The sequence below is a fragment of the Tetrao urogallus genome (genome assembly GCF_951394365.1).
Source record: "Tetrao urogallus genome assembly, chromosome: 2".
NCBI lineage: Eukaryota > Metazoa > Chordata > Aves > Galliformes > Phasianidae > Tetrao > Tetrao urogallus.
The window spans coordinates 11,714,438-11,737,924 of record NC_136814.1 but is presented as its reverse complement, the minus strand read 5'-3'; positions in this window follow the sequence as shown (position 1 = coordinate 11,737,924).

Here is a 23,487-nt window from a genome sequence, read left to right as displayed (position 1 = left end):
CAAAAGTTGTCTTTTGAACTCTAGAATCTTAATATTTGTTTTGAATACTAGATCTTTAAAATCTACCACTGTCTCAATTATTTGAACATGAAAGTTATTTTATGCAAGAATTTTATTAATTTGGACCAAAAAAAAATCTTTACAGCACTTTCACTCTGGTTATGGTGTGGAGTCCTTAGAAAAAATGAGCTCATTGCTGAGGGAAAAATCATTGAATGGTTTGGGTTGGAAGGGGCCTTTAAGATCACCTAGTTCCAACCCCCCTGCTATAGGCAGGGACACCTCCCTCTAGACCAGGTTGCTCAGAGCCCCATCCAAGCAGACCATGAATGCCTCCAGGGAGGGAGCATCCACAGCCCCTCTGGGCAACTTGTTCCAGTGTCTCATTGCCATCACAGCAAAGAATTCCTTCCTAATGTCTAGTCTAAATCTGCTATTTTCCAGTTAAAAACTATTTCCGCTTGTCCTGTTGCTACATGTCCTTATTAAAAGTCCCTTCCCATCTTCCCTTTAGTATCCTTCAGGTACTGGAAGGATGCTATAAGGCCCCCCCAGATCCTTCTCCAGGCTGAAGAGCCCCAGCTCTCTCAGCCTGTCCTCCTAGGGGAGATGCTCCAGCTCTCTGATCATCTTTGTGGCCCTCCTCTGGACCTGCTCCAACAGCTCTATGTCCTCCTTGTGTTGGAGGCCCAGAACTGGATGCAGTACTTCAAGTGGGAGCAGGGTAGAGGGGCAAAGTCACTTGCCTTGATCTACTGGTCATGCTTTTCTTATTGCAACTCAAGGTACGGTTGGTCTTCAGGGCTGCAAGTGCACATTGCCTGCTCATGTTGAATCTTTCATCAACAGACAGTGATCAAATGATCGAGTACTGCTGTGAGCATAGAGTTCTGCCATACTGTGGATTAGATGTTGAACCATCTCTTACTGCATAAAGGTGGTACATTTTTAGTCTACAGAGGTTTTGCACCAAATCTAAATTTAGCCTGACTTCTTTGTTTTTGTATGGTGGGTGATATATTTTTTTTGTCTGCTATGTCACAGCTCTCTGGGGAAAAAAAATGACAAAACTGATATGTTTGTGCCCTTTATTTCTCTGTCAAGCTGTTTCATCATCTTGCATTTTATGTTCCAGGCTGTGCGTGAACAGTTGTTGAATGCCTAATAGAACTTCAATTTGCCACACTAATCCAGTAATACTTAAAATTCAACTTCTCATGAAATCTTTGGCAGCAAAAGGCCTATGCTTGGTAGAACACATGATAGCTGACGAACACTTAAAATGCTAGGCTGTAGTGAGAGAGCTTTAACTGCAGAGGAATTAAATCACAGATTTCATCATCATGCTACTTTAGGAGAAAATTAATCATAGAATGTTCCTTAAAAATTATATATATATATTTATATACATATATATATAGATCATACTGACAAGATCTGAGTGTTCATGCTAGCTAGACTACTTAACAGTGAAAACTGTAGAGGTTATGACTTGAATATAAAGTGAGATATAGAAGTAGCAGTTTGTCTTAATATTGTTGACTTGCTGAGAGGTTCTGGTTGCTGGCAGCATAGAGTCTTTGTTAGATTTCAGTCTAGTAAGAGTTGGTTGAAATCTTTTCCAGAGCTTGGATATCATGTAAGACTTCTGTAGCTTAGAGGCTAGGAGTATGTACCTTACTGCTGCAACAAGTTTTCTCTTGGGAGGGAAAAACATCTACTGTGTGGTCAGTTTGCATATAGTATATTGTAAAGAGCCAAACACTTGTAATAGTCCCCCTAACCTGGTGGCATCTCCAGTTTATACAATGAACTGTGCTCTCTGGTGTTCCTTGTCACATGTTAGATAGCTCATGTATTTTGTGACTAAATTAAGAGTGACGTGTTCAATTAACATCTTCACCCCTGGCCCTACAAATTATCAGGTGTAATCTGAAAATGCAATGTTCCTCTTGTTCCACAAGATATCAGGTAGCAGATCATGGCAGTGATGTTTTTTCAAATGTCATTCAAGATTTGAAGGCATTCCTTTTAGGCTCATGCCTTGAACTATTGGTGGTGTTATTCTTCTTGAGTCTTTATTCTGGTTATCTCATTTTGCCAAACTTAACATTTTAGTCATGGAGCAGTTTCCAGTCACGGCCAGGATAAACACACTGCCCTCTGTCACACCTCACCTGTGTATTTATTGCAGGGAATTGAGCCAGAAGCAATATGGCTCTTGCTTTTGAAAAGTGTCAGATCCAAACCAACATTAAGGGAGATTTGACAAAGGAAGCTGAAGTAAAGAAGTCAGAGATTATCTTTAAGATGACTCCCTTGAGGCCATTATGAAACTCATGCTGAAATCTGGGTCTTCAGCCACTTCTAGACCTGTCCTTCTTCCAAAGTGTCTGGTTTGAGGGATGTGCTTTGGGTGGGCTAAACTTATTTGGGATCTGCAAAGTGCTGGGACTGTGCCACTCTCGGAGCTTGGAGATCTGGTGGAGCTTCCCAGCAGGCAGCATGGTGGGTCTTCAGGGCCAATTAAAAGACTTCGCCATGCCCATCAGAGCTAAAACAAGAAGGAACCCAGTTTTCCAGAAGATTTTTATCTTGATAGTAGCAGGCAAGAAATGGCTGAGGGACCTCAGAGCTGTTAACAGCTTCAAATGTTGCTCAGGTTACACACCAGAAGGAATGGGGCACAAATTCCCTTCAGCTTCTCCTCTGACTTCTGAATGCTTGGATAATTTTGGGAATTCTACTGAGAGTTTTTAAGGCTTGGGATTTCTCTGATCTCTGAGTAAAGTTTTTTGAATTTCTATGGCTCCCATTCGAAGTTAATTAGTAAGGACACAAATTTGGTGCAGAATTTCCCTAATTAAAAGTTTGAATCCTACTCTTTTACCTGTGTGGACCAGGTACAGCACTACAGTTTGTGACAGACGCCAACGTAAAACCCTCCTTGCATTTTACAAAGTGCAACCAAAATGCAGCACATTAGACTTGAGAGAAGCAGAGTGCCTGCCTTTTGCTTTGTGACAGCTTTAGTGACATAACCCAACAGGCAGCACATTGCTGCTCTTAGCAGGGTGGCAGTGCTGCTTGGCTGTTCTGTTTGACAGTGTCTCTGCTTTGGATGCAAACATAATACCTAAGGCTTAGAGTGTACTCTATTGGTATAGAAGCAAGGAGAGGAGTAGCTCATTAACTTTGATTTTTATTTACTTCTATTTTTTTCTAGAAATTTTTTCTAATGCAAGGGCTGCCTTGCATAAATGGGATTTGAGCTCTTTCTAGGATGAGAATTGTGTTAAATTTCAGAATTTGTAGGTGTGCAAGTAGATCTTTTAATATACAATTGTGTGAGAAGTAAACACATAGGTGTCTGCAATTAAAGACTCAGTAAGCTGTTGAAAACATTTTTATATTATTTTAGCTGCATTCTCAATTCACAGATCTGCCTATTATAGCACATTCTTATGACTCTGGAGTGTACAGAGGAACCTGACATTAGCATGCTTGGCTATGTTGAATATTTTAGTCCCATAGGCAGCACCAAGCATGCATATTTTATGTTTAGCACAAATTAGCCATGCAGGATATCAGATGAATGCCTGAGGGGAGGTGTGGCATGTTGAAATGAAGAGTGCAAATGAAATCTGTTTAGTGTTAAAACAGTCAAATCTTGAATTAGCTTCTGCTGCTATCAGCCAGTCCAACTCCATCAAGTTCAATGGAGCCATGTCTGTCATCTACTGAGGAAAAAATCTGCTCTAAACATCACAGCCTAGTAATGTTAATTGAAAAATGCTTTTGTGCAATTTCTGAAACATATTATTTTTCTCTCACAGTTAATATATTAAGCTAATGAGCCCTGTCTGAAAGCAGCTCTGCTGAGGTGCTGTCTTTCACCATGCTGGGCTTATGGAGAGGGGGGTCCATGTCTGCATGTAGGATTTGGTGAGATGCTGACCATCTACACTGCCAGTGGGCATGGGAACTGCACATCCTTAGCAAAGGGTTGACCTGCCCTTAGAACAATCTATTAGCTTTCTTGTGTTTGACTGGCTACGAATTGCAACTTTGCTCTCAGGCTGGCATTTTCAAAAAAAATAATGCCAGATTACTTTGAAGTTAGAAATGTATTCCTTGTCAGTAGGACGCAAGGTTCTAAATAAATCTGACTTCTAATAATTGTTTCTTAAAGCCCTGACTCCTGAAGATATGTTGAAAAAAATATGGAAGTGATAGGTACCTTCAAAATAACACTGTTTAATTAGCTGACCCTGATAAGAGAATGTCAAACTTGAGCATTCTTCCTGTCTGTCACTTTTAATTATTTGCATTGCAGGAAGAAGAAACATGACTCAAGCTCATTTGCCCTGTTCATATTTGATGATATCTCAAAACAGAGACCATCAAACTTCCTACGAGGGACAGAAGGTTATCCCATAACAACATGAGTCTAACCCTCTCTAATTAGAATGGGAGGGATTTGGGTTGTTTGTTTGCTTGTGATTTGAGTTAGCATTGGGAAAGAATTGAAGAGCAATTGTGTTAGGAATTAGGACTGTGAGAAGAAGTATTTGTAAAGTAACAATAAATGCCTCATATGCGTATGTTTACAGACACCACAGTTGAAGTATTTATACTGTAACTCATTTAAGAGTAAAGTGAGAAGTGCTTATTTTCTTCAGTGCTTATATTTAACACTTTTAAATGCTACCCAGACTGTTTTGGTATTCCAATGTATGCATTATCCAGTTAAGTTCAAGGCCTTGTTTGATTTGGCGACTAATACTCAGTATTACATTTTTACCTCCTGTACAGATGGCTGCTTAAAATCAAGAGAGACCTTTGTATGTCAGGGCAGAAACTTTCTTTGGGGTCACTAATCAGGTCAAACACTGCATGCTCCAGTAGCCCCTAAGAAATAGCAAACAGCAGGATCTCCTTAGTTGTTTACTTAATGTTTTTGTAGTTGTATGTTATAAACACTCCCTCTTTTTTAAGGCAGGTAATTCCACTTTGAGTTATGTTTATTTTTAAAGTACACAACAGAAAAAATGTGAATGGAGTAGAAATATCTTCCAAAGGGACTCAGTACAGGAGTGTCTGATGCTCATTAGTTATATCTATTATTGATAGAAGATAATTCTGACAATACTTGGGACAAGAAGCGGCTGCGAGGTGTTTCACTTTGCATGCAGCCAGCTGGGCTTTGTGTGAAATGTAGATTCGCTGCATTTGCTGGGCTTAGACTGTGCCAGTGAGGTCTGGGTGCTGCTGCCAGGTGTAACTCCATCACCAGGTGTTAGGACAAGGAAAAATAGGATTTGGTGGTAGTTGATGCAGCTGAGACAACAGCTGGTATTGCAGTTCACCGCTCTCATTATTGTCACACTATGAAGAGGTCCCTTTTTCTGTAGAGAGGAGGTGACGAGTCCAAAATCAGCTCCTAATTGCTACAGTACAGTAAATATGCTGTGAGTTATGGCACTGCACACATACTATATGCCATATATGCTTGCAGTTTATGAAACTGCTATATGAAGTAAAATCTGCATATAAGATTGTTTATGTTGCATCACAAAGACTGCAAATTCTTTTGTATGGCATTAGCAGACCTCTTCTTCTGTTTACACACTACATCCTCTTGCTATCAATAGCAGATTTAGGAAGATAAATTTTGAATATGATAGTACACAACATAATACAAGAAATTCAATAGAAAATGAAAATAGAAATGAAATGAAAATAGAAAATGAAGTTACTTCATCAGAAATTAACTGAGGAATTTTGTCCTTAACAATCTGATCTGAGTGCTTTACTTTGTATGGGAGCACCAGCATGGCCCACTGACAGATGGGGATGAGAGTGGTATTTGAAATATGAGAAGAATACCCTTTGACAGATAGAGAAATGGTGTGGTATTTGCGGAATTATAATAATAATGAAATCAAATTAACCTTTTTATCTTCATATTTACAGATAATTAATATTGCACACATATCCAGTTGCCACATCGCTGCTATAAGAAAGTCTAATTGGGTTTCTTGCAGTTTGTGTTCTATGATAGGATAGGAGAAACTTCTGGTATACCCTGAAATTTTATTTGTGCCTAGTGTATTGAATTTGATTGGTGTCAGAGCATTCTTGCAATCTATAGTGAAAGTTCGGTATGCCCAATTGCAGCATAAGCTTCAGTTTTGGTATCTCTCAGGTCTTCAGGTGAAATATATACAAATGTTCTTAGCTTATACATATATTTAATGCATTATTTATGCAACTGGTTTGGCTTTTTCTAGTATCCATATATCATTGCCTTTTCTGGATAAAAGTGTCAGTGTAAACATGTATAATCAGTCTAAAGTGAGAGTGAATCACTGTGGAAAAGTAGTTGTTAATTACTGAAACTACCCATTGGAGGGAGGGATGTATATTTTTTTAAAACGATCCCCAAATTCAATGAACTTTACAGATTTATTGCTGTGATCCTTATGCAAAGTCATGGCAATATGAACTAAGTAGGAAGTATAGCTCTATAGGGAATCTGAATTCTGTCGTCTTTAGAAAGTGAAGAAGATTTAAAATGTGGGAATTTTTTTGTGCTTTATTGATTTCATTGCCTATATGCAATTTTAATTACGTAAGAAATACTTTTGTTGTTGTAACTGGTATTGCATCTCAGGCAATTTAATTGGATAGCAATCATCTTTAGACATTTTACAAATATCTATAAATAAAACTGATAATTCTCAAGATGAAAACAGACTCCCATTCAGTAAGAGTGGGGCCCTGCTTCCTCCCTGCTGTAGAAGAAATGATTCCGCAAGTTCCTGAATTTCATTCTGTCTCTCTCCACAGGTGTAAACATACGCAAATTTGTAGATGTCTGTAATTATTTGAGGATGTGCTTTGCTTCTTTATTGCTTCTTTATATTAGGGTGCTCTTGAGAACACAGGACTCTTCTTGATAACTCTGTTTTTAATATCAGTTGTTTCAAATGGTGCTGTCCCTTGTTTCTGAAGAAATATTCTTCCTGGTGCTTCTAGTAGGAAACATACTGTCAGTCATCCAATTGGCTAAAAATCCTCTATTTCAGCAGGTACTTGTAAGGATTTTTTCGTTGTCTAACATCCATGATCAGATAAAGCCCTTACTGATAATGAATTCTATTTTCCTAGAAGCATTTGATAATACAGGTGTTTAATTTTACTAACTAGAAATCAGTTGTTTCATGTCATCACATTTCCCAAATACTCACAAGAGGTATTACTGCTTTTTGAGTTTGAGATCTCATCTATATCAGCTGTTCTGGGTAATAGAGGTTCATAGTTTTCGTGAAAACAGTCAAGCTGCTTGTCTAATTTAATTTTATGTGTAGTAGGTCTTTTATTAGATGTATTTTATTTAGCTGTGGTAGGGTTTTCAGGATATTCAGGCTATGGCAAGAAAAAATGTTAATTTTAATAGCAGAGCTAATAATCCTATGCCTGTTTTGTTCATTCCTTCCTACCCAGCCCAACATCAGCCCTCTCTCAAAGCTGGAATTAGAAGAGCCTTTCATAAGTCTCTAAACACAAGACAGAAATTAATAACAAACTTCTCCTTACCCCTGAAAAAGTTTAAAAGATAAATGTGCATTTTAAGAGGCTTTGCTTTTTAAAAACATCTGCTCGTTATTGGTAGCAAAAATGTAGTTTGATTCTTAAGAGAAAATAATTTTGATTCATGTGACCATTTTTCTTCTTTGACAAAACCCTAGTCAGCAGCAAGTAGTATGTGGCAATAACACTTTTAAGTTTAAGCCTTCATTCAACACCCTTCATTTGATGGAAGAAGGTTCTGATTTTCTTAGACTAACTGTGAGAATACAGAACCTTAAGTGGATGCCAAGGAGGCAGGAAAGTAAAGCACATCAGCTCTCTGTGGCTGCCTAACAGTGGGAAGACAGAAATATGTGCTGCTGTATAAAATAAACAGCACTTTGGCAACAAAACCCTGGTGATCAGAAAGTCTTGCTGCCTTTGGAGAGCAGGATTGAGGTGAACAGCCCCAGGTTGAAGCATGTGGCATTGGAAGATACTTATGATGCCATAAAGAAAAGCCACAAGCCTGAAAATAATGAGTACAAAAGCTCCTGTACAAAAACCTTGTGATATAAAAGCAAGATTGTGAATGCGTCCTTCTGAGGAAAGTAAAACTGATTCCAGTGTTGCATTTGAGAACATGACCTAATCAGGCTATACTGATATTATTCCAAAACCTTTTTATTCTCCTTCCTACTTCTCCTCCAGTTATACTATTTTTTTGTCTTGTTTGACTGCTATCTATAGAGGATGCTTTTAATTGCCACTTTAATATGAATATTTTTATTGTGAATTAGTGGTCCTTATTTTTCTTCTCACTGGTTTGAGGTATTAGAAGATGAAGTGCCTTGATGAGAAATTCTATGCAGAGTGCTTTTGTGTCACAGCTGGGAGTCAGGATGTAGGTTTGTTTTCTGAACAATACAGAACTGTTGTTTGCCCCCCTTCTATTGCAGCAAAAAGGCAACAGGTGCAAAGAAAGGAAAATGAGAGGCTGCAATAAAGATAGTATTAAAAAATGGCACAAAAATAATCTGAGAACAGTGTAGCTTCAATGTAAGAGTAAGGCTGACAGAAGGAATTTAGTTAAAATCTTGAAACTCAGAACACGTTAAGAAATGGTACTTTAATTTGTTCATGTTTGTGCATAGCTATACACATACACACAACAGTAACAAAACTGGACTAGCCCTTGGTTCAGTGTGTCATTTCATCTAGTACCTAGATGTCAGGGGAGCCCACAATGAAACCATTTTTTAGCTTCCAGAGCCAAGACAGCACTGTTATGTACTATCAGCAAGAAAATCCAACCAAAAAAATGACAACAACAACTTGATATATCAATGACTACTCCCTTAAAGCCATTCTTTGGAGCTAGAAGAAAAAAGAAAAAATATATTTTTTCTTGTTGATAGCAATTAGTGCTCTTGAACCCTTTTCAGTCTGCTCCATTTGAGGAGGATGGAGGCTCTTTGGCACTTCCCATACTCACTCTTGAAATTCAATTCAATAATAGAAATATTGTGCTAACTTCAATGGTAGGAAAGAAATGATGCAATTCTGAGACATTTTATAAGATATCTCTTACTGAAAAACTGTGCTCAAATTAATGAGAAAAGTGAGATAGGGGATAAACTTTTTTGAAAAGATTGCAAAATGCAACCTGGTTTAGACAATTTTTTTTATTATTTTATTATTTTTTATTTTATTATTTTTTATTTTATTATTTTTTATTTTATTATTTTTTATTTTATTATTTTTTATTTTATTATTTTTTATTATTTTATTATTATTGTGGAGCTTAGAAATTGGAGAATAGACAGATCAGATACTGTATTGCTGCCCATCTTTGGGAGGTTGTCTGCGAAGATGCTGAGCTGTCAAACTAAGGCATCCTTGCATTGTAACCACTGAATTGATATATACTGTGAAGTATATGAGGTATATTCTTCAAAACAAAGTATAATGGAAAGCTCTGGAAAAAACGTCTATTAAAAAGGATAAGTGTCCTTTCCTTTTACTTTTTTAAGCATTTTCTTCCATTCAAACAACAGCTATGATGATATACAATAGGTGTATGAATGTTAAAATCTGCCTATACTACCTCATCTTTTTGTTCCTATATCCTCAAGTTCATATTAATTATAATACAAACCAAAGTGTTGTGATTTGATGATGTGTCTGGAGCACACTTAGGACTAGGCTTTTATTTTTTTGAGAGCTTCCTACTATTAGAAATTGCTTCACTGTTCTTTAGAAACTGGGTGTCTGTTTGGTGTTTTCATGTTGAATATTCATAAATGTGTAAGTAGGTTAGAAGTCCTAGTATTCAGAATGAGGCAAAATGATGCTCAGAATGGGGTTAAAGCAGGTATAAAGTTGGTATGGCAAGCTTATTAATCATGTAAGACTGTCAGAAATTGAACTTATTTTGAAATATATTGAGTTTAACTTTGTTTTCTAAAGCTTTATTGCGTTGTAGATTCACTAAGCCTAAAATACTATCCTGAGTTAACAACCCAGAGAATAATGCATATATGGCTTGCAAAGGATCATAAACTCCTCAGCTAATTTAGGAGGAGGATCTATCCTCCAACTTTATTAACAAAAAATTATTTTAAATAGACTCCAATAAAATGATGGCAGGTTTTCTCCTGTTAATCCTTATGGCTGCTGTCTCACTGCAACTATTAAAGTAATGTCATTTTAATGGTAATGTATGTACACACATAGTAGTCAGATGCTTTATTGTACAAGTACAATTATACATGCCTTTTGGTACAGAGGTCACAGTTCTGAGGCAGCATTTGCCAACTGTTTTAGTATAGCATTGTCTGTGAAACTGCATGTTTGCCTAGCAATCAAAGCTGGCTAAAATCCAAAAGTAAAGGTACTTGTACATGAGGTGAAAACATCCACTGTGAGCACCTACGACAGTGTTGTTGCAGTGGCAGCCTTACTAATAGACAGAAAGAGAGATGCCAGCTGTTTTCTATGAGCCACTGGCTGCCAGAGAAGTGGCAGCACTTCTGTGGTGATTGAATGTGAACTTATAAAATCAAATAAGAATGGCAGGAACTTAGAGCTATCTTACTGCCTGTAGATAACTAGCTTAGAATGCAAGCTTGACTTCTATGTAGCTATGTTTAACTTGTGATAACTGTAAGAATTGCACAGGATGTAATCCTGGATTTACTGAGTTTCGGAGTACCTGAAAAATTACTCGTTCCAGTGGAAAGAAAGGTATCTTTAAATTTATTTGCTCTCTCTGATCAGGCTCAGAACTATATTACTGAACAAGCTGCATTATGGTGTAAGTAAATCTTAGGTTGGAAAGGGACCTCAAGAGGTTTCTAATACTTTCGTCTAGAGATTGGAACTTCAGCTGTAAGATCAAACCAAGTTGCTTAGAGCTTTATGCAATTAAGTCTTTAAAACACTCAACGGTGGTGACCACACAACCTCTCTGGATACATCCTGGCACCACTCTGAAGTGCAGTTGAAATTTAAGCCCATTGACTCTCATCCTCCTGCTATGCAGGGCTTGCAAAGATCTTGATTCAGTGTTTTCTGCAATATCCTCCTAGCTAATGGCAGGCTACAGTTAGATCTCTTTCCAAAACCATCTCTTTTCCATGCTGAACAAGCCTAGCTTCCTTGGCCTGTTCTCAAATGGGAAGTGCTCCAACTTTTAGTTGTCTTGCTGGCACTCTGCTGAACTTGGTCCTATTCATTCATGTCTGAGGTTTATTGGGAGTGTGAAAATTGGGTGCTGTTGTCTAGCTGGAGTATAACAAGCACTGGAAGTCTGTACTGCTGATGAGCTGGCTGTGCTGATGCTTGAATATGCTTCAGAATTTTCATATACACTGTGGTGCTCACTTGTATGTTTATATTACACATCAGATATACCGTGTTTGTGTGTAGTACATTCAGCAGCAAACTCATTTTGAACTTCTGAAATTCAAAGTAGAGATCCCAACCTTCTGTTAGAAGTCAGATGATTTCTGCTTCATGTTGTGTCTTAGTATGGTGCATTAACTCGAATTGCATTAAAGAAGAACCCGACATCCAGGTTTCTGTTGAGTTTTTTTTGTAGGTTTTGCAGACTTCAGGTGTTTTTGGATGTGTTCTGCATTATCAAAGTGTCCTATTGAACAAGCTTCTTCCAGCAGACCAATAGTAGTAATGCAAGTGTGATTCTTGCAAACCTGTTATCCAAACTTGCACACTTACAGATTTTTCGAAGTCTTCTGATTTCTCTCCCACTCTATACTCATTTCTTAATTTGAGCTAAAACAGGCCATTTATTTCCAAAATGCCCCACCAACCATTCCTGTAGTTTCCAACCTCTTTGTTGCCAGTAAGATGCTAAAGGCCTTGAACTCTCAGCAGCTGCTCACAGATACTTGAAGAATGGGGAAATTGGATCTTGATAATCTAGCATATTTGTGATTTTTTTTTTTTTTTTTTTTTTTTTAATACATGAAGCTAAAGAGACAGGACTCCCGAGTTGCTTTAGTGCCCATATAACTGCGCAGCTAGAGAAAAACAAACAAAACAGTGATGTTGGATTTTAGCTGTTAACTGCTTCTGGTCACTCCATTGTCACAGGTCCATAAGCACTTGTAACAGATGCTTTGCATGTGTGATCAGGCATTTAATGCTGATTAACTTCTTGACTATTTATTTAGCTGAAGCTTAATTTAGGACATGTATGTCCTTGATGACTACTTCTTATGCAGTAAGTGACAACAAGTGCCCGAGGAGGCAGATAGAAAGTAAGTCTGTTATCACAGCCATTATCATAGGATGGCTGTACTGTGTGTTTCTAGTGCAATGCAGACTCGTATGAAATCTCCATCATGATTTTTGTGGAGGTATGGAAAACAGATTTGTCCCCTTCCTAGTACTTAATCCAATACCTGTGTCAATTTGAGATTCTCCGCAAAAAAAATCACCAAGTGGTGGTTGTGTGATTTGCATAAAGTTTTGATCTGCTTGTTTAGTCTACACACTTGGTAAAGGGTTGACGTATTTAATGTGGATTATGCTGCATTATATCCACTTATGTGCAATCAAAAATTGGAAAAAAATGGAGGAAAATAGCCAAGTATTTTCACAGAAATCTGGGAAGAACAGTGCTTGAATATCAAGATGGAAAATCCCTGGTCCAACATTATTTTTTCTCTGATTTAAATTTCTTAATAAATTTTATCTTTTATAATAAATGTCATATAACTCTCAGCAAAATAGGTTATCTTCTTGAGTACAGATTATTCTGTCACAGTAGTGAATGCGTTGTTTAAAAGCTGACAGGGGAAAACAATGAAAGGGAATTGGAATTTGGGTGAAATTAACATTTGGAATTGTGCAATATCTTGGGGTTATTTTCTGGTGTCAGGCAAAGACTTTGAAATGTACTGAGAATGTAAAGAAATACCATCAGTTGTCATCCTTGATTACTATTTGACTGTTAATATTGATGATTACACATTTTTGATTGACATTTTAGACCTTTTTGCTGTGGAGTGTTTAACAGCTAAAAGTTAAAGGGTCTCTCTCCTGACCTTGCTCAGAAAGTCACAGGAAGGGGTAGTAGTTTTGGTTGGGAATAATTCACTAAATATAATGGCATCTGTGATACCCATAAGGGTAGCTTAACAGAACTGAAGGCTGAAATTTTTGAGTAGGAGAAACATATGAGTGTGCACATTTTAGAGTGATTAAGGTCATAAACTGAAACTAAGTAAACTCAAAGATTTTCTCACTGGCTTGGAGTCATGCTTAAACATGAAAAGACACAGTTCAGAAAATGGATTCCCATTTGTATGCATGAAATTTTAATTTCACTTTTGAGAATGAGCTGTAATCTATCAGTGAATTTACCAGTGAAATCAGCTTAGCTTGAGCAAGCAGTATATAACAGGTAACATTTTCAAGGTGAGCTTATTTAGAGACAGTTCTTGATTTTGAAACTGTAACTATTTCTCTTGCAAGACTACTCATAAAAAAAAAAGTCAGTTAAGCAGATATTCAGGCTCACTGCTTTACTAATGTCTTCCATAAGAGCTGAAATGATTTTTACTATTGCTTCTGTTCATCTACTGTGTGCTTAGTTGCTGTGTCAGTGTATATTTTTCGTGTTTTTTCAGAATAGGAACTGTTCACACTTGAGTATCTATGACAGTGGTAGACACGTGTTTGTGAGACTTCACGATGCTGGATACCTAACTCCTTCACATTCACCATGTGATTGAATTTGCTAAATAGCTAAAACCTCAGTTTTGTCATGGTGATTTCCATGGACTTTTTACAATTTATTTTGAAAGAGGCAGTGATAGAACTCTTCTTTCCCTTTTCCTTTTTGGTGTGTAAAATACTTTATTTGCAAAAAGCACGAGATGCCTGAAAAATCATCAGGAGCACTGGAGTCCAGTAGTTTCTATCTGATGCCTTCTGCCAGTTCTTCTTTAATGATATACAACTTCATTCCAATCACCTGTACAGGATAGCTCTCCTCATCAGCAGGTGTGTTGCTCCTTGCACACTAAATATAAATAATATGAAGACTGTTATAGGTAAGAAGTCGGGTGATTTGAAAGTCCATCTGCACTTAGGAGATACTAAAGGGAACGTGTAATTGAAGCATCTGGCTGAGGCAGGACTCCCAGTGAAGAGGGTAATTGGTCTTTGTAAAGGCAGGAGCAAGGAAGAAGCTGCAGGCCATTGTAAAGGAAAGCAGAAAAGCAGAAATCTTCACCCCTTCTCCTTTTTTTAATATGAATTTTCAACAATTTATAACTCTATTTTGCACAAAAAAAAAAAGTAGGCAAGGAAAGATGTAAGGGTTTTTTAGGGTACACATGATTAGTTCAGTACTTAGGTGCAGAAATACATGCATTACAGAGGTTGTTTAATATTAAAGGAACCAATATCTAGAAATAGTTTGTATTAGGTATGTAAAAACTGATTCATTGCAGCATAATTTCAGTTTTTAAAGTCAGTTGATTTCAATGTATTTTGGGATTAGAGTAATGGAGGAGTGATTCAGTTCCATAATTATTTTGGGGAAAAAAATATTACTCTGGTAGTTCTGGAGAAATAAGTTTTTCTATGTGAGTCATTGTTGTTAGGGTAAAAAGAGCATACCTTTCTTCATGCTTCTACATGAATTCTATTTTATGTATGCAGAAATGTTTCATTTTAGGTTTCTTTAGTCAGATATTTCTTTCCATGTAAATAGCAGATGTCTCAGACAAGTAACGGAGTTCTGACATGCTGCTATGTGACAGAAATCTAAAAAAAAAATATTTTATTATTGTGATAAATATAGCAGGACTGATGGTTTTAAAAGCTTGCTTGTGTATTCTGCTAATTCTAGCTTATTAAAAAACAATATTTGTCACCACCTTTAACAACTGAACCTATTGATCAGAGAGGATCAAGTTCTTAGAATTTTCTCAGTGACAAAGAAGACAGGGCAATACTGTGATGTAAGTCAATCAAACACATGACACAAGATGCTAGAGAGGAAGGATCGTTAGCAGTTATATTTTCTGGAATAGAATCAGCAGCTTTTAGGGCATCACATATGGGAACAGGTTGAGGAATCTGAGTAGTTTAAGAACTTATTGCCAGACTTTGTGAAGGTGCGTAAAAAACTCATAAGTAGGTATGTTATGTGTAGTTCCTTTGTCAGTCCAAGAATATATATAAATGTGATAGTGTAGGTCTCACAGATCTTAAAGGTCTGAAATATTTTCTTTGTTTGTCTGTTTGCAATGCTTGAGGTAGATAGGCATTAACCAAAATGTAAGTAGAGAAGAAAATGTTGCAAATACAGTCATACAACACAGAGAAATAATGAAACACAAACGAGGGTGACCACTGCAGTTCTTGCCAGCTAAATATTCTTATTGAGCATCCACACAAATAAGTAGTATCTTCCTCTATATTTATTGAAACTATAACTTAGTGAGAAAAGACATGTTTTGAGAAGAATGAGGAAAAATACACAACTTGACTAATTGTGACAAGAATATATTTGAAGTTGATGTAAATCTCTTAAGTACCAAAGAACTTCGTTCTCTTTTCCACAGAATTTTAAGGGTTTATCTCTGCTTGCAAGAAGTGCTCTGACGTGATCAAAACTAGCATTTATGCTTGACATATTGCTGTTCAGATTTCAGCAGGTCATGTTATGTCTGTATTATCTGGTTCAGAGAAAGAAAGAACACTTTCCTGGAGTCCCAGGATAGAAAGGAAGATGTAGGAATTGATGTTTCTGGTGTACCCAGAATGCCAGTAGGAGGAGCACTGGAAAGTGTGAGGTATAACATTGAGAAGTAAAGAAAAATATCTTCCTCAGATGACACAGGCACACAACAAAATGGAAAATAAAAGAGGAGAAAAGGAGCACAAAAGGGCAGATGAGTAAGTTAAAGATCAGAAAGAGTGTCAGTGGAAGATTTTTATGTAGAGAGGCCTTGATAACAGTGCTGGAAGGACAAAAATAATCACTCTGAACCTTCATCGGATGTGAAGAGACTTTAGAGAAGGGTTGTTTTTTCTGAACAGTTATGATAAAGGTTATTAAGAATTCAACTTAGTCTCTTTTAATATATATATATTATATAATTATATAATATATATCTCTTAATATAAAGATTTACTCATTCATCAAACCTGCAGAATCATAGGATTGGTTGACCCAGTAGATGCCAAAACAAAAAAAAAAAAACAAAAAACAAAAAACAAAACAAAAAAAGTTATTTTAATATTGGTTAGTAACCTAAAACGAAGTAAAAATCAACGAATAAATAGATAATCTACCATTAATAAGATGGTGATAGACCTTTGTTGGATTTTAATCCTTTGCCATGCATCCTGCTTCTGTAAATGTTGCAGGTATGTTCATAACTGAAGCACAAAGAAATCTTATCATGTTTGAAGTAGGAGGAGTACAGCCAGATTCTTCTTTCTGATAGCAATGCCAGACTGCGTGCAGAAAGGAGATACTGATAGTTGAACCTTAGCTTCTATCATTAGATCATCAATAGTCTTTCCTGCAGATTTCAGGCAAGCTGCAAAGGGAGAAAAAAAGCTTCTTGTGGCTATAGGAAAGGGAAAGCCTGCCTTTGGACATTAAACCTTTTTTAGTTGAAGGACAAATCAATAAGGTTATAGTAAATTCAGAAGGTTATACTGTGGCTAAATTTCTGCTTTTAGGCTTTCAGTAAATGCTGTGACACATCATGATATCTCATTGCATCTTGCCTGGTGACATCTCACAACTCGTGTTGTACTTCCATATTTTGTACATGGGTAATGTACTCCTTTCATATATTGATAGGTACAGTTGCTGCCTATATTCCTAATAATTAATTTTTAAGTTTTATAACTGATGATTTTCCTTTAGTTGCTTTCTCAAGAATTTGATGTATGCTTTTTATTGTTGATAGATCACTGTTTATGGATGATTATAGATGGCTCATATATTAACCTGTTCCTTAAACGGAACAAAATGTTCAGGCATGTATTTATCTCTGCTTATAAGTACATAAAACACTGAAAATAATACTTGAAAACCAAAATGAACCACATATCCAAAAATTAGTGGTCACTGATAATTTTGAGTGTCAACTTCTGGAGTATATGTTATGCTCTTGGTCTACCCTATGTATATTTCATAATCTTTTCACAATTGAGAGAAACAGAGAAGAGTCTTTCAGACTAAAATGCTTTCAAGCAAATCAGTTCAGATAAGAATGTTCAAATGAAGATGTATTTAACAGACACAGTGGTAATGGTGTGGTTAGCATAGCTCATTTTAGCCTTTATTCTAGCTGGTATTTAGGTAATATGCATAATACTCTGAATGCACTTCAGCACTCCCTTCTGAGTCTTTGAATCTGTGCTCGGTTTAAACAAACTTAATGATCTGTTCTGCCTCTAGAACCTGAATGGGAAATTGCATTAGGGTCTTGCTTGTACAGCTGTCTTGACAGTGCTGCAGATGGACTATAAGGGAGCTAGGTAAACCGTCATTTTCAGGGGAAGATCTAATGGTAAATATGGAAATGCTCCTAATCTGATGAACAAGATTCATGTGCTTGCTGCACAGATTGTCCTTGGCTTAAACATATGATGATTTGCTGTAAGATCTGCCACGCAACTTGTGCCTTGGGCAAGGAACAGAAGTGATGAGGCAGAGGTAGGGACATACTATAATTGCATCAAGTTGTCTGGATTCACAGTCAGTTTACGTGCATAATATTGCAGTATCTAAGGGCTGAGCAGAAGAGGTAGTAGGAAAAGACAGAGGACTCCATGCTCCTGTGCAGAGCTCTGGTGCTTACGTGCCTTCAATGCCATCCTGGTGCCCATGTCTCAGGAAGGGCAGAGCTGGGAGGGCATGGGGAGAGGTAGGCTATGCATGGTGTTGGAGCTATAACCAGTGTCACTGCACAATGCTGGTAGCTTCTGCTGGTGCTAGCAAATACATAGGGGAGTGTGATGTTTTAAACACCTTCATATCAGTACTTAGCTGGTAAGAGGACAAGCAGTGATCATGTGATGGGTTGAATTTTGGGTGGCTGGTAAACAACTTAAAATTTCTTAATGCCAAGACAGCAACATCATGAAGGGTCTCATGTGTGGATTTATGCACTCTTAGCCTCTGCATAATTCATTTCCACTTTTTAAGTGTACATTTTGTGGGTTTTAGGTTTTGGCTTTAGAAATATAAATTATGAATGTACCCTTTGAGGAAAAAAAAAAAAATTACAAGATTTACAAGTAATGGAAAAGCAAATAATTCAAGGCCTCCCTTTCTTTATATGCACCCTTGTGTCTCTGTCCCATCCATCTAGATTCAGGGCTTTATACTTGTTCTCATCTGCCTCTAAAAGCACTGTTATCACCTCAGGCAGTGCAGGCTGATTCAAGTCCCCTCTGCAGTCCCTTGGCAACCTTCAGTTCACTCCTGTCTGCCTGTATCAGTCCAAGCTCCCCAGGACCCTGACAGATGTGGACCACACCTTTCTCCTAGCCTTGCAGCATTAACATTACATTGAGACTGCCTTTCAGAAAGCACCTCTAACATGAAACAAGCCATCACAAATAGCAGCAGAATTACCAGCAGGAAGTTTTGTTGCTGTAGGAAATAAAATAACAACAAAAAAACTTGTCAATGCATCCACCACATCACAGCAGTAAATTGTGTAGTATATTCAGTAAGATAAAAGATTCATTATTTTATTTTCATTCTAATATGAACTCATTGCCAGATTTCTCTTTTTGCTTGAATCTCAGGCCTAGTACTGATACATAGGACTTGATATGTCTTGAATTTATCTTAAAGAGATAGTTGCATTCCAAAACAGAAGCAAGCAGGAAAGTAAGGGAAGCAGAGTTATTCCTGGTCATGTAGCAGATGAGATATTCTAGCGCCAACAGTTCAAATGACTGGGCAAATCACACTGAAAAGAATTACCTTTTAGGGGCCTCTCCTGGTGCTGAATTCCTGTCTCTGTTCTGCTTTGTCATTACTTATTCAAGGTGCTGCTCTGCTTCTATCTTTGACACATCTTGAAAGTGGAGCTCAAGGGGAGTGGACTGTATTTTGCGTTTGTTTTTTCCCTGTGGTATTTGTTCAGACCGTCTTCAGGAGAAGTCACTCAGTTGAAATGCATTACATCGCACATTTTTCTAACAAAAAAGCGTTATTTTCTAGCAAGCATAAATTCAATTTTAGAAAATCTGTCTTCTGCCTTAACTTACCTGTTGGTATATATCAATACAGCATATTGTTTCAAGGACATCTCATCAGCTGCACAGTAATTCACGAATATTGACTGTTGTTATAAAATCTATTACATCCATTTATTTTGCAGTAGCTCTTAGTCTTTTCTCTTGCTTTCTCAGTCATACATTGTTTATAGTTACGTGAATTGTGTTTAAGTATTAAACAAGGCACTTGATTAAATGCACTGAGGAAAATGGCTGAAATATCATGGCCTAATCTTTTAAATAATGTGTAGAGTTCAAAATCTGCATATTCATGCCTGTTACCAAATTTGTTTGCACAAATGAAAAACATACGGATACTTAATCTAATAGTTATATGAACAAAGAACAGTTTCCTTTTATACTGTGAATACAAAAAAAGACTTAGCTGCAAAAAAAAAAAAAAAAAACTCTCACTAATAGCCTAGGGTCCATTGTGCAAATTACAGATATTAGAAAATGCATCTCCCTCCAGACGCAGCTATTACATTTTTAATGTGATATAGATATTTGTGGGCTCTATTAGTGTAGAGGGCAGCTAGAGCCAATAAGAATGATAGAACTGCTGACGTTGATTACAGAGGTTCTCTGTGAAAAAGAAGAGAAATGTGGGGAGGAATAAGGGAGAGCTTCATTAAACTGCTGAAAACATATCTACCAGACTCATTTCGCTGCATTATGAGTGAGAGTCTTCAGGAAGTTTGATTCAATGGTTTGGTCATTTTGGAGAGATCTAAGCACATCTCAAGTGCTGTACAGATCTGGGGCCTGATACAAAGGATGGTACATGTTATAATGCTTGGTAAATTGAAAGAATTGCTTTCAAGGGAGATTTGAATTATTTTTGCTTTGAATATGTATGGTTTTCTAAAGCAAGGCTCTTATTACCCACTGAATGACCAAACATTTTGAACTGAGCTAGTTTGGCCCTCAGAAGCGTAAGATGATAGCGATGTTACCTAAACATTGATTTATATTGCATGTGCAGCCCAAGAAACTTAAGGGTCTCTGAGAAACTGTTTTTGAATAAGTTTCCATGTAAAATTAACCATCGAAAAAAAATCAAGACAATGGAACTTCTAATATAAAATACTATAAATTAAATCGACTAACGCACCATATAAAATGAGAATTATGCCTTTACTATGTCAGTTGCTATAAATTTTTTAGTAATCATCATGAAATTGTATTTCAATTGCTGTAAAGTTGTTTCCATATATGGTTTCAACATGAATCTCCTGTATATGTTTGACACATTAATTTTATTCATCAGGTGCCAAAACAGTGATTCAAATTGAAATCTGTAAGAAATGATTATAAGATGACTGTTATAATTATAGGGATAGTATTTGACATAATCAAATTATGGTATATTGCATTCAGAGAGTGATAAGTATTTCTTTTAAGTTTTATATGCACATACTCTGTATATTATTTTCTTGTTTAGAAAAATGACAGAAGAGATTTTTCTAACAGAGGAAAGTGGATGAATAATAGTCTTCTAAACAGAGCAAATTCCAGTAAAGATTTGATTTTATAAGAAAATCGGTTTGGTCTATATGCCTTTGTATTTCTAACTGTCTTATTCTGAGTGTTATTGTTTCTCTGGAATTACTTTGAAGGTCTTGAGATGGACTCTCATTTCAGGAAACTAGGCTCTTACCTGACTGTAATAACTCAAAGATATTTTATTGTTTCATATTTTATGTCATATGGAAAAAATTAACGAAGAAGGGGAAGATAGATAAAGAATTGGTCTTTACGACATAAAGTAGGATATTTGACTAGATTGAATAGATGCAGATAGAGCTAAATGAGATGAGACTTTTGTCCCTTCCTTTCCTGGGTAAATTGTCATCAGTTCTCATGCTGTCATGCTTGATGGGGATTTAAACTTCATGAAGTTTGTCGTGGCCCTCCCCATACTTCCTGCTTCTAGGTTTCACAGGGGTGCTGATGTGGTATTGGTAGTTGGTGGAGGTCATTAATCTGCCTTAGCCTTTAGCCTTGACTGTTTTTGCCAGCACACCATGTGAAAAGCCTTATTCCTCTCAGCAGGTTTGAGAAGATCTGACATCACCTAAACCACATAACCTCTTCTGGCCACAAACCTGCAAAGCTTCACGCTTGACTGGGAGCTGCAGAAGCGTGTGACAGAGCTTTGCTTCCAAGAGCTGGCAATCAGACCAAGCAGCATTTCTAAAAAGCTCTGAAAGATGGGGAGTCGATGTGTAGTTCTGTTATTGGACAAGCAGGTTGAATTAAGGGGGGGGTGGGGATTAGTATGCATGGCCAAATGTACTGTGCTCAAGCAGGAAAGTGATCATATTTAAGTACCAGAATTAAAGAAAAACCTAAATTTTTATTGTTGTGTAGAGTCCAGCACTAAAGCTAGGTTGATGGCTGAGAGTCAGTCTTCATCAGGGAATAGCCAAGGAGAGCAGGAACTATAAGCCTCTATATTATACTTGCATTTCACTTATTCAGTATTATGCAGAAATGTACTGAGAGATCTTGTCATCTTCTAATTGGGGTGGCTTCAAGGGCCCGTGATCTAGGAAATTACACCTAGAAATTGCGGTGAAGTACCAATAAGTAAAGATAGTGTTGAACCCTTGAGAGGCTGCTGATACATTTCTGTCTTTTGCGAGTTACTTAGATAAAATTCTGTAGGCAATGCGTATTAACTTTATGTGAAAGAGTAAATATTGCTTACCATTCTGGAAACAAAGCCAGGAATATTATTTCTCTTTCTATTTATACGTTAAAATTTTCATACTGTCTACTAGCTGTGTTCCAAGTTTAAAAAAACAAAAAGCTATCCTTTATGCCCAAGTGTCTGTATGATTTTAGTGGTTTTTATCATTCCTTTTTTGCCTTTTAATTGCAGATGGCTGTGGTGCTGCCTGAATTTATAACAGGTGTTTTGTCTTAAATAATAAATTCTGCAAGAGCCATATGCACCCTCATAACCTTGTCCTTCAAAATTAGAAGTGAATTAGTAATCCAAGAGAGGAGTTGATAGGTTTAACGAAGTGCTTTGATAGCAAGTAATCTACTTAGAGGAAGTTTATAATTTAAAAGCACTATGTCAGAGGTATTGATATTGCACATCAGCAGGAATAAAAATATTGGGTGTGACAGACCTGTCAAAGAGAGTGTTTGTTTCTTCAGAAAAAAAAGAACAAAAAACCAAAGCCCAAACAAACACAACAACAACAACAATAAAAGCCAACAGAAAAATACGCACGTTTATTATCTGAAATGCTGTTAGTAAATGTGATAATGCAGATCTCAGTGGGTGCTAAGAGTAAAATTTGAGTTCACTACAATACCAACATATTCAATATACAAAGCCAACACCTTGCTCTTGTGGGTATCTAACAGCAAGTATACTGGGAGGAATGAGAGTGGTTAAAAAGCTATGTGGGGCTATTTGTTTGCAACAAACGCCTTTGTGATCTACAATGCTGTAGTTGAGGAAAAACTTATCTATTAATTGGCTTGTCCATGCTCTGAAATGAGTGCTTCCACAGGTGAGAATCAGGTGAGTGAAGTCCTGTGCCTCTGGAGAAGGAGTTCAGAGGAGATGCTCTGAAAATGATATGGGGATCGTGGTATACTTCGTTTGGCTACACGCTTTCCATAATTTAACTTTACTTGTGAGGCTCTGTTACACTCCTTAGTCTCCACAGGTAGCACATTATCCAGACATCTCAGTTCTGCCCATGAATTTCACAGGAGGGTGGAGAGAGGAGATTGAATACTTCCTGAAAGAATAGCTGAAAATGATTTCTGATTGACATGCAGGGTTTTGTCAAGTCCTGAAAACTGGGATATCTAGTGGTAAATATATAGGAAAGATGTCTGGTTGAGTAACTTGCATACCATACTAAATATCTTTGTTATTGATCTGAAAAAGAAATAAAATGAAAACTCCCAGAGCTAAATAAGGATAATCAGAAGAAGGCTGGAGAAGGTGGACAAGTGTACATTTACACAGGCACTTAAAAGCTGAAGATAGGGAGAGAAAATACATTATAAAAATTAAAGTTCAGGGAATTGAATTTAATATACCTGGAAAATAATTCAGCTTATTCAGTGGGAGGGAAAAATCAG